An 11,162-nucleotide genomic window follows, 5' to 3' on the forward strand; every position below is an offset into this window, starting at 1 on the left:
GTACCCACTTCTGCCTAACATCATCAGTGAGCCTCCAAAGAAGCATTGGCGTCATATCCTGCTTTCTATTTATGCGTTGTGATTTCCTTGGGTTGGTGATGTCATTTCCTGTTCTTTTTCTCAGAGGGTGGTAGATGGGGTCCAAATCGATGTGTTTGTTGATAGAGTTCCAATTGGAATGCTATGCTCCTAGGAATTCTCATGCGTGCCTCTGTTTGGCTTGTCCTAGAATGGATGTGTTGGCCCAGTCAAAGTGGTGTCCTTCCTCATCTATATGTGAGGATATTATTGATAGCGTGTCTTGTCTTTTTGTGGCTAGTTGATGTTCATGTATCCTGGTGGCTAGCTTTCTGCCTGTTTGTCCAATGTAGTGTTTGTTACAGTTCTTGCAAGGTGTTTTGTAAATGACATTCATTTTGCTTATTGTCTGTATAGGGTCTTTTAAGTTCTTGAGCTGCTGTTTTAGTGTGTTGGTGGGTTTGTGGGCTACCATGATGCCAAGAGGTCGGAGTAGTCTGGCAGTCATTTCTGAAATGTCTCTAATGTAGGGGAGAGTGGCTAAGGTTTCTGGATGTGTTTTGTCTGCTTGTTTGGGTTTGTTGCTGAGAAATTGGTGGACTGTGTTCATTGAGTACATGTTCTTTTTGAATACACTGTATAGATGATTTTCCTCTGCTCTGTATAGTTCATCTGTGCTGCAGTGTGTGGTGGCTCATTGAAATAATGTTCTAATGCAGCTTCATTTGTGGTTGTTGGGATGATTGCTTCTGTAGTTCAGTATTTGGTCCGTATATATTGTTTTCCTGTAGATGCTGGTTTGAATTTCCGCATTGGCTACTCGCTCTACTGTGACATCTAGGAATGGCAGTTTGTTGTTGTTTTCCTCCTCTTTAGTGAATTTTATGCCAGTTAGGGTATTATTGATGGTCTTGACGGTTTCCTCTAATTTGTTTTGTTTAGTGATGACAAAGGTGTCATCGCCTAGCAGACCTAAAGTTTGGGTTGGATGGTTGACAGAGTTGTTTGTTCGAGTCTCTGCATTACTGCCTCTGCTAAGAACCCTGATATCAGACATCCCATGGGTGTTCTGTTGGTTTGGCTGTGGGTTTTTTATTGAAGGTGTCTGGGTGTATATGTCTTTGGTTCTTCTAATAGTGTAGTCAGTGTTTCCTTGGCCAGGTTGATGTTGATGGATGTAAACAGGGCTGTTACGTCAAAGGAAACCATTATTTCATCCTCTTCTATCTTGGTGTGTTTGATGGTCTTCAGGAATTCTCGGGTGGAGTGAATGAAGTGGTGTGAGTCTGTTACTAAGTGTTTTTAGACTTTGGTGTAGTTCCTTGGCTAATCTGGGTGTTGGTTTTCCAGGTAGTGAGACGATGAATTTGAGGGGGGCTCTGGGTTTGTGAATTTTGGGTAATCCATAGAAGCATGGTGTGTTGGATCCACTTGGTTTCATTTTTTGCAAGTCTGTCTTGTTTAATTCTCTGATTTGGACCCCATCTACCACCCTCTGAGAAAAAGAACAGGAAATGATGTCACCAACGTAGGAATTGACATCACCAACACAAGGACACCTAAGCACACAAATAGAAAGTGGGCCATGCCACCAGTGCTTCACGGAGACTCATTGATGATGTTACCTAGTATGGTGACAAAATGAACCTTCTAGCTCAGCAAGCAAACCTACATCCAGAACCTCACCCTGAGCTCCACCTGACGTTTCCAGGAGGTATAGTCATTGAGGGGTGAATTAAGTTACCCAATCAATAACATTGGAAAGAATAGTTAGCCTTGTATTCAAGTCCCACTAATTCCAAAGGTGTGTAATAACATCTCTGATGAGGTCGTTTGGAAATTACCTAGAGGCTGATGAGGTGTGAACACAGCAGAATTTCTTACCCCGAGAAAACTGGACTTCAAAAAAAATCCTTATTGTTGAATATTAATGGGGCAAAATGCAAAAGCTTTTTGGGAAATTCATATCTACAGCTGAGTTCGAGAGAAAAGGCTGCTGAGTTTCTATCTTGGAGTTGGGTGGTGGGGTGGAGAGAGGTAGATTAAAGACGCAGGGCTGCAGTAGTGCGACTGCTCCATGCCAAGTTACGGTAGGCACGGTACTCCTGCATTTTCTGCACGATAATTTCGTTGCTCTGGTTGGCTCTCTGCGAAGCATCCATCCAGGAGGGAGAGAGAGGAGAGAGGAGGGGAGGAAAGAGAGAGAGAGATACCCAGAAGATCTCACCCTCTGTTTAACAGCGTTCCCAGTAGCTGTTCACCAGTCCAAGTCTCACGGGACTGACTGTGTAGACCTTACTGCAGAGCTGGTTCGCGATGGAGCTGTCTTTCTAGGTTCCGTGCAACCCAGGCAGTGAGTAAAATAAACAAGTAGGGAGGGGAGAAACCTGCAGAGAGAGAGAAAGGAGACAACAGCGAGCTGGCTAACAGTGGGACTCGTCTTGGAAATGTGAGTGAAGTACCATTTTTCTACCTTCCCGTTCCTTCATCCAGTCTCCCCTCCCTCCTTCCACAATATCCTAGACGATTCCAAACCGTTCGGAGGAAACGATGCTGGCTTTGTGCACAGATTGCTTGGATCCGGTCCGGAGCAACACTGCATGAGGGGGGCTGGTCTTGAGAAGTGAATGTTGAGGGCTGGTCGAATGAAATTGACATTGGGGATGGGATTCGTTCTGCTGGTTCGGCGAAGGATGAGGAGAAAATGAGAACATACAAACCACACACACACAGGCTCACAGATACGTTCTGAGAGAGCCAGCGAGGCAAATCCACACTGACTTAAGAAAAGCGCAAACACACAGGAAAAAGAGGGTAATGTTAGGTGGGACAGGCAACGATCAAGTTACAAACATAGACTGAGGAGAAACAGATGCATTGATTTAGGTGGGCTGTGGTAGCGTCCCTACCTCTGAGCTTGGAGTCCCGAGTATAAGTCCCACTTGCTCCACAGATGTTTAAGGACATCTCTGAACTAATTAAGGAGACAAAATATCTTAGACTGGTTAGGTGAAAGGGACGAAATAGCTAGAGTGTAAGGAAAATACAATTGAGAGATGAGCGTGCAGGAAGGATGTACTCACTCCAATATACAGGCAAAGAGAAGATTCTTCACAAACAGGAAAAAAACAGACCCCGAAGAGGAATTTAAACAGAAAACAATGAGAAAGAGGAAGGGGAGGAAATAAAAACAGAGGTAGTGGGAGGAAAAGCAGATGCACAAAGAGGGAGGATGCAGAGGTTTGTTTTAATGAAAGGAATGGGAGACTACATAGACAAAAGCGAAGATGCGCATCTGGAGTTAGAGACAGTAGCAGAGAGAGAAAAGGAACAGGAAGGCAGAGAAAAAAGACTGGTTGGGGAAAGAGCAAAGTGAGAGAATGAGAGAGAGGCACAAAAGAGGGAAATAATTAAACCCAGAGACAGAAAGAACCTGAGAGGGAAGAAAAGAAAATGTGATAGAAGTAACTACATATCATCCAAAAATAGAGTTAGGGTTCGGATATGATGGTATAGAAACAGAAAAGTGTCTGTCTAAATCTGAGTAAAGACGGCAATGCATTGTGGTGTGGGATAATGTGTATTCCATGTGCAGTGTGGTGTGTGCATGTTGTTGTCAGGGTGTGTGTGTATGTATGATGCAGTAGGTAAACATACACAGTATATGCTCTCTGCTATGATATGTGATCATGTGGATGTGCACTATGGTATTCACAACACAGTGGGTGTGAGCAGTGTGTGAGCAGTTTATTGTGTATATGAAATATGTGTACACCAGCCAGTACATGTGAACAGTGTCTGTGTGTGTTTGATACAATGCAGTTTTTGTGATATATAGTGTGTACAGTGTGATGTTTTGCTTATGTTTTGGTTTGTGTAACCTGATGTGAAGGACAAAGGTACCTGGATTCCATGTGTTAATACTTCAGACCCTCTGCACCCCTGGGAGCACATGATCTCTCAGCTGCTTCATCAATGTTCTGTGTCTCAGACCTGCTTGAAGAATGTGACAGCTCTCTGTATTAAATCTCATTCTGCAATGTTCTTTCTCTCAAGGTCTATCAAATGGGGAACAATCTTGGGCCAATATAAATAAGTAATTATTAGAAGCATAATTTGATGCTATGAATGCAATTTTTGTTGTAACTAGACTGAACTGTGCATTGCTTAATGAATGTCCTTCACTCTGTGTAATTGACATGCAGAGATAGATTCCAAAGTATAGTTTGGAAGCAACAAAGCAGTGCATTGCAGTTGTTGTATTTTAATGTGGAAATGCTTCTTGTTACAAAGTTGCAAATTAAAGGAATAGTGACGGTTAGCGTCGAGGTTAGTGGGACTCCTGACTATGATGAAATTTTTAAGATATCGAAGAGGAAGGTTTGGCACATGGTGGTGAAAATAGAGATTGATCTTAGATTTCAATAGGCAATTAATTGGATATGCATTTGAAGGAATTAAACTTACGGGGGTATTTGAATTGAGCAGAGGAGTGGGATTCACTGGATTGATCTACAGAGAAAAGGTATAGACTCAATGGGCTGAATGGCCTCCTCTTGTGTTTTAAAATTCTATGAGCATTGGTTGATGAGACAGCTTTATTGAATTATTGTGCATTTTTTAAAAAGTTCTTTTAAAAATGATTCTGAAATATGCTTCATGACTTTAGTGTGTTCCAATGTACTTTGCGATCAATTAACTACCTCTGAACTGTACCACTATTGTAGGATCTCAGTGTAATGTCTCATCTGACAGATGGTACTGCTAACAGTGCAGCACTCCCTTGGAGTATCAGCCTAAATTTGCTGGTCAAATCTCTGAAATGGGAGTTGAACCCAAAACCTTCTGATTTCAGACTTGTTCACTTTCCAGATCAGCAAGAATCCAACATGGAGGTGGTAGTGCAGTGATATTGTCACTGGACTAATAATCTAGAGATTTAAACAGTCTTTCTGGGGATCTGCATTCAAATCCCACCACAGTAGATGGTGGAATTTGAATTCACTAAAAATCTGGAATTGGAAGTGTAATAATGATCATGAAACTGCTGTTGATTGCTGTAAAATCCCATCTGATTCATTAATGCCCTTTCGGAAGGAAATCTGCCACCTTTACCTAGTCTGGCCTATTTGCAACTCCAGATCCACAGCAATGGGGTTGACTCTTAATTGCCCTCCAAAATGGCCAAAGAATGCACTCAGTTGTATCAAACGTTAAATAGTTTCAAGAAAGGAATTGGAAGTGCAGTGGTTGAAGAAAGAATCTCACAACCACTTTCTGAAGGGCAACTAGGGAGGAGCAGCAATTCTTGTCCCAGCCAGCAACAGCCATAATCCCAGAGATGAATGAAGAACAAGCTGTAAATTGAAAAGATAGATAGAAAAGTTTCACTGAATTTTTGTTTTACCTTTTTACATTTGAAGGTTCTGCTTTCCTGAGCATCTGCCCTCCTAGTTTTAATCTTTCCATCATTGGCAGCTCTGCCATAAGCTCCCAAGACCCTAAACTCTTGAATTTCCTCCCTGAACCATCCACCTTTTTAGTGCCCCTACCTCCTTGATACTCCTCAAATCTTTCATCTCTTTAACCAAGCTTTTGGTCGTTTACCTGAATGCCTTTCTGTGTAGTTCACTATGAAGCTTCTCTAAAGCAGCCCTCACCACGTTGCAGGTACCATATAAGTGTAGGTGGGGCTGTCGCTCTCAGTTGAGCAATGTTGCTCTGAGTTGGGAATGCAAGGGTTAAGGCTGACAGATATCACACCGCAGGACACCACGAGTGCTGGCAACTCGGGAAGTAGTGATTAGATGGCACAAAGGGGATAATTTTCTTGACGCAAAACTGACAGAATCAGTTGCATCGCTTGGTTTAGACTCTGCAGGACTTTAATCACCATTTAAGTTTAATTGAAGTTCCACCTAATCTTATGGGTTTCCCACCCAAGAGATTGTTTAAAATTGCAATATAAATTGAAATGGAGGCGAACCAGAAAGGCCAGGCAAACAGAGTAACAAAACGCTCTCTTTGATCGAAGACAACCAATAATAAATCAAAATAAGATATTTAACAAAAATGTAATTGCACAGACGGTGGTGGGAACTCTGTAGCACCAGGTGGGTGGGGAGGGGGGTGTGGATTAGGTGAATAGCATCGATGAATTTAAGGGGAAGCTGGATAAAGGAATGAAGGAGAAAGGAATGCGAGGATATGATGAGCGGGTGAGATAAAATCAGATGGAAAAGGATTTGTGTGGATTATAAACACTAGCAGGGACCAGTTGGGCTGAATGACCCGTTTGTACTGACAGTTCCATATCAGGTGAGGAATTTGCCCCAGTTACAGACACTGAACAACAGGAGGGCAGGGGTCAAGTGGATGTCAGCATTAGAGTAGGCATCTTGGTGCTTATTGTAGTTTGAGTTGCTGGGGTTCAAAGTGTTTTACTCTGCACCCTTCCCTTCCACTCTTCTGATTGGTTCTGGTAATTGAGGCTTGAATAGATGAAAACTTAGTGAATTTACATCAGGCTTATTGTCGAGAGTCAACTGCAGAAATACTGACGTTGATTTGTAGGTTGGCACTGTACTGTGTATTTGAAGAACGCAGCAATTTCAGAGCTGTCTCCATTTTCCAGCGGTGAGAGGTGGAATCCCAGAGAGTCACTTGGGAGCAGGTAATACACACCTAAAGGAATCTGTTAAATGATCCCCAAAGTCACAAGTAGCAATAGTGCCTCAATCATGCCATTTTACAAACAAAGTAGTCATAGAGATGTACAGCATGGAAACAGACCCTTCGATCCAACCCATCCATGCCGACCAGATATCCCAACCCAATCTAGTCCCACCTGCCAGCACACGGCCCATATCTCTCCAAACATTTCCTATTCATATACACATCCAAATGCCTCTTAAATGTTGCAATTGTATTAGCCTCCATCACATCCTCTGGCAGCTCATTCCATACACGTACCACCCTCTGCATGAAAACGTTGCCCCTTAGGTCTTTTTTATATCTTTCCCCTCTCACCCTAAGCCTATGCCCTCTAGTTCTGGACTCCCCCACCCCAGGGAAAAGACTTTGCCTATTTATCCTATCCATGCCCCTCATGATTTTGTAAACCTCTGTAAGGTCACCCTTCAACCTCTGTGCTCCAGAGAAAACAGTCCCAGCCTATTCAGCCTCTCCCTATAGCTCAGATCCTCCAACCCTGGAAACATCCTTGTAAATCTTTTCTGAACCCTAAGTAGTTTGAAAACAATAACCACTTGCATTTATATAGCCTCTTCAGGATATTAAAACACCCCAAGATGCTTCACTAGTGGGTTATTAAACTAAAGTCAACACAAAACCAACCTGGACAGGAGACTAAAATCTTGGTCAAAGTAGCAGGTTTTAAGGAACATCTTAAAGGAGAACACAGAGGTAGGAACACCAAAACTAAGAGCAGAAGCAGGCCAGCTGGCCCCTCAAACCTGCCCCACTGTTCAATAAGACCATGGCTGATCTTACTTAACTCTACTTTTCTACACTAACCCCATATGCTTTACTTCTCTTGGAGCGCAAAACTGTAACAATCTCACTGAATATGCTCAAAGACTAAATATTTACAACTTTCTGGGCTAGAGAATGCTAAAGATTCACAACCCACTGAACAAATTTCTCCTCATCTCAGTCTTGCATCCTGAGTATGAAGCCCTAAATTCCATTATCCACAACCAGTGGAAACAGACAATCATCATTTATTCTAAACTACAAAGAATACACACAACAAGAACTCTCCCCATCTGACAACCTTTCAGCTCAATAAACCTTCATAACAGCTGCTATCAGGCAAGCTTACGCTTGCTTGGGTGAGGATACCAGAACCATATCTGGAGTACTGTGTACAGTATTCAACATGACCCTCTCATCCTTACATACAGATGAGGAAGAACACCACTTCGAATGGTCCAATAATTCATCCTAGGTCAAGCCAAACAGAGACACACACGAGAATTCCTAGAAACATGGTATTCCATCTGAAACTCTATCAACAAACACATCATTTATTCTAAACTACAAAGAATACACACAACAAGAACTCTCCCCATCTGACAACCTTTCAGCTCAATAAACCTTCATAACAGCTGCTATCAGGCAAGCTTACGCTTGCTTGGGTGAGGATACCAGAACCATATCTGGAGTACTGTGTACAGTATTCAACATGACTCTCTCATCCTTACATACGGATGAGGAAGAACACCACTTCGAATGGTCCAACACATTCATCCTAGGACAAGCCAAACAGAGACACACACGAGAATTCCTAGAAACATGGTATTCCATCTGGAACTCTATCAACAAACACATTGACTTGGACCTCATTTATCACCCCTGAGAAAAAGAACAGGAAATGACATCACCGTAGGAAATGACATCATCAACCCAAAGAAACCCAAACATATAAATAGAAAGCAGGAATCATCAGCAGTGCTTCATCCAGAGCCTGACTGAAGATGTTACCTAGTATAGTGATAAAACGTCTGAAAATGAACCTTCCAGCTCAGTGAGCAAACTTACATCCAGGCAGTAATCGACTGCTTAATTAAGGAAAGATGTAAATGCCTTGGAAGGTTTAGACAAAGTTTACCAGACCAATATCTGGAATGGGCAGCTTGCGTTATGAGTACAAGTAACGCAGGCGAGGCTTTTATCTGCTGGAGCTTAGAAGAATGACTTGATTGAAATATATAAGACCCTGAAGGGTCTTGACAGGGTGGATGTGGAAATGATGTATTCTGTTGTGGAGGATTCTAGAATTAGAGGTCACTGCTTAAAAGTAAGGGGTGACCCATTTTAGAGAGATTTTGTCATAGGAGGAAAATCTTTTACACAGAGGGGGATTTGCATGTGGAATGAACATCCTGAGGAAGTGGTGGATGTGGGCACAATTAAATTGTTTAAAAGATATTTGGATAAGTTCATGAATAAGAAAGGGTTTGGAGGAATATGGGCCATGTGCAGGCAGGTGGGACTAGTTTAGTTTGGGATCATGTTCAGCATGGACTGGTTAGACCGAAGTTTCCGTGCTGTATGACTCTATGGGTTTTTGGACGTATCTTCCTCAAAGGACAATGGAAGAAGAGTCTTTGAATATTTTCAAAGCAGAGGTGGGTACATTCTTAATAAGCAAGGAGGGTGGTGAAAGGTTAAGGCCAGTACGTAGGAACATGGAGTAATCAGATCAGTCATGATTATATTGAATAAAATAAAAACAAACTGATGCCAATGCTGGAAACCTGAAACAACCTAAGAACACTGGAGAAACTTAACAGTTCTGGAAGCATCTCTGGTGAGAGAAAAACAGAGTTAATGCGTTGAGACCAATATAACTTGTCTTCAGAACTATCTTAGAATAATCTTATTGAAAGGAGATCAGATGTGAGGGGGCCGAATGGCCTACTCCTGCTCCTAATTTGTGTGTTTGTGTGTAACTGTACACAGTATTGAAGATGTGGTCTCCCAATTGCAAGTTCTCGTTCTTATGCTGCTAATCTTATACTCTTAACTCATGGTAAAAAAAAGGCAAAGGTATCACTTTGCTTCCGAACTGGAAAGATGATTGAGTTAGGAAGGTGATTCCAGAGTTTAAGGTTAAGAGCATTGTTGACATAGCCATCAATGGTGCAGCCCATTAGATGTCTTTGAGTAGCCACGCATGTGAGATACTTTAAGGGAGCCAACATTTTGTGCAGCCCATGTGTCATTGATAGGGAGTCAAGGAGATAAATTGAATTATTTTGCTTTTCTCTTCTTCTGTTCAGAAGCCAAGGTGTTCTTAAAAATTTATTTTTCTTATTTTTTTGCCCATTTTAAATAGACTATGGTGTGTTCTTGTCAAACCCTCTACTGGTGAAGTCCAATTTTAAAGTGACCCACAACAAATTTTCAGAAGGGTTAAAACAAAGCTATGTTTTATTCATGCTTTCAAACCCAAGGGATAATTGTACCAATGCACAAAGAGACATATCATCATGCAAGGAAAGGAAGATTAAAAAGGAAATGATAGAGGTTACAAGTAAGAATAATAAAATAAAACTCAAAGAAATATGTACATTAATTCACATGACTTTTGGCTGAGTCTGGAAAATCACATTCCATTGAAGTTGGTAGGGGTGCAGAGAAGTTCTTTTCTCAGGGCATATGGATGCAGGCCGGTGCAGTTGACTGAAGTCCAGATTTTGAGCCAGAATTCCTGTCTTTGTGTAGCTGAAGTTGTAGCAATATGAGACTGGTCCACTGTTCAGGCAAATAAACAAATACTTCCAGAAACAAGTCTTTGAAGAGTTTGAGGCAAGATAGCCCAGCCTGGAGTCTGGCTCTGATGTTAGCAGGCTATGGACCCCTAGTTGACTGATATTTCCTACACAGTTGCTCTTTATCAGATAGCAGCAAGGTAATCCAGAAATTACAATTAAACCTTTTTTTTACAAAAGCTACGAGGTTTGGTCTCATGATTGGGATCCTGGATGAATTATTTTAAACTTTGTGAGGTATCTTCTATGTGACAATCAGTTTTATCTATCTGGCAAGGATCATTGCTCATGTATATGAGAACAACAGTGAGGCAAATAGTGCCATTTCAGGCATAATAAGTTTCAATGGCTCCCCTTTGTTCAGAATTGGCTAGGGAAGACATTTTGCCTGCTGGCCTCTGTGTGAACTGCAAAGACCACACAATGCAAGGATGTGACATCCAGGGGAAGCATGTCTGAGTTCTGTCTTGGTAACTACTGATTGGGATCCTTCTAAAAATTGTGGTCAGTTTGCATCAGGTGATCAGCAGCAGTCATGTCTTAGTCCAGCAAAGGTCAATTTAAAAGTTTAAATAAAAACGTATGATTATAAAAACAATTTATGATCATGGATGTGAAACTATGCAAAACCAAGTTAACTAGGAAACATGGCTCAGGGATGGGCAGGACTGGCAGCTTAATGTTCCAGGATACAAATGCTACAGGAAGGATAGAAAGGGAGGCAGGAGAGGAGGGGGGAGTGGCATTCTTGATAAGGGATAGCACTACAGCTGTGCTGAGGGAGGATATTCCCAGAAATACATTCAGGGAAGTTATTTGGGTGGAACTGAGAAATAAGAAAGGGAT

At 41.8% G+C, this 11,162-nt stretch overlaps 1 protein-coding gene across 2 annotated transcripts in view; it reads left to right on the top strand.

Moving 5' to 3' along the window:
* The first annotated feature begins 1,700 nt into the window (after positions 1-1,700).
* lrrc4ba (leucine rich repeat containing 4Ba) overlaps positions 1,701-11,162 on the top strand; it is a 175,889-nt gene continuing 166,427 nt past the window's right edge. Inside the window, exon 1 of one of the 2 annotated variants that reach the window (XR_006309756.1) lies at positions 1,701-2,467. The gene's annotated coding sequence lies outside the window, so the exon portion shown is untranslated. The remainder of the gene's footprint in view (positions 2,468-11,162) is intronic. The other variant, XM_043679642.1, reaches the window with a different exon arrangement.

The sequence above is a fragment of the Chiloscyllium plagiosum genome, chromosome 39, assembly GCF_004010195.1.
Source record: "Chiloscyllium plagiosum isolate BGI_BamShark_2017 chromosome 39, ASM401019v2, whole genome shotgun sequence".
In the NCBI taxonomy this organism is placed as follows: Eukaryota; Metazoa; Chordata; class Chondrichthyes; order Orectolobiformes; family Hemiscylliidae; genus Chiloscyllium; species Chiloscyllium plagiosum.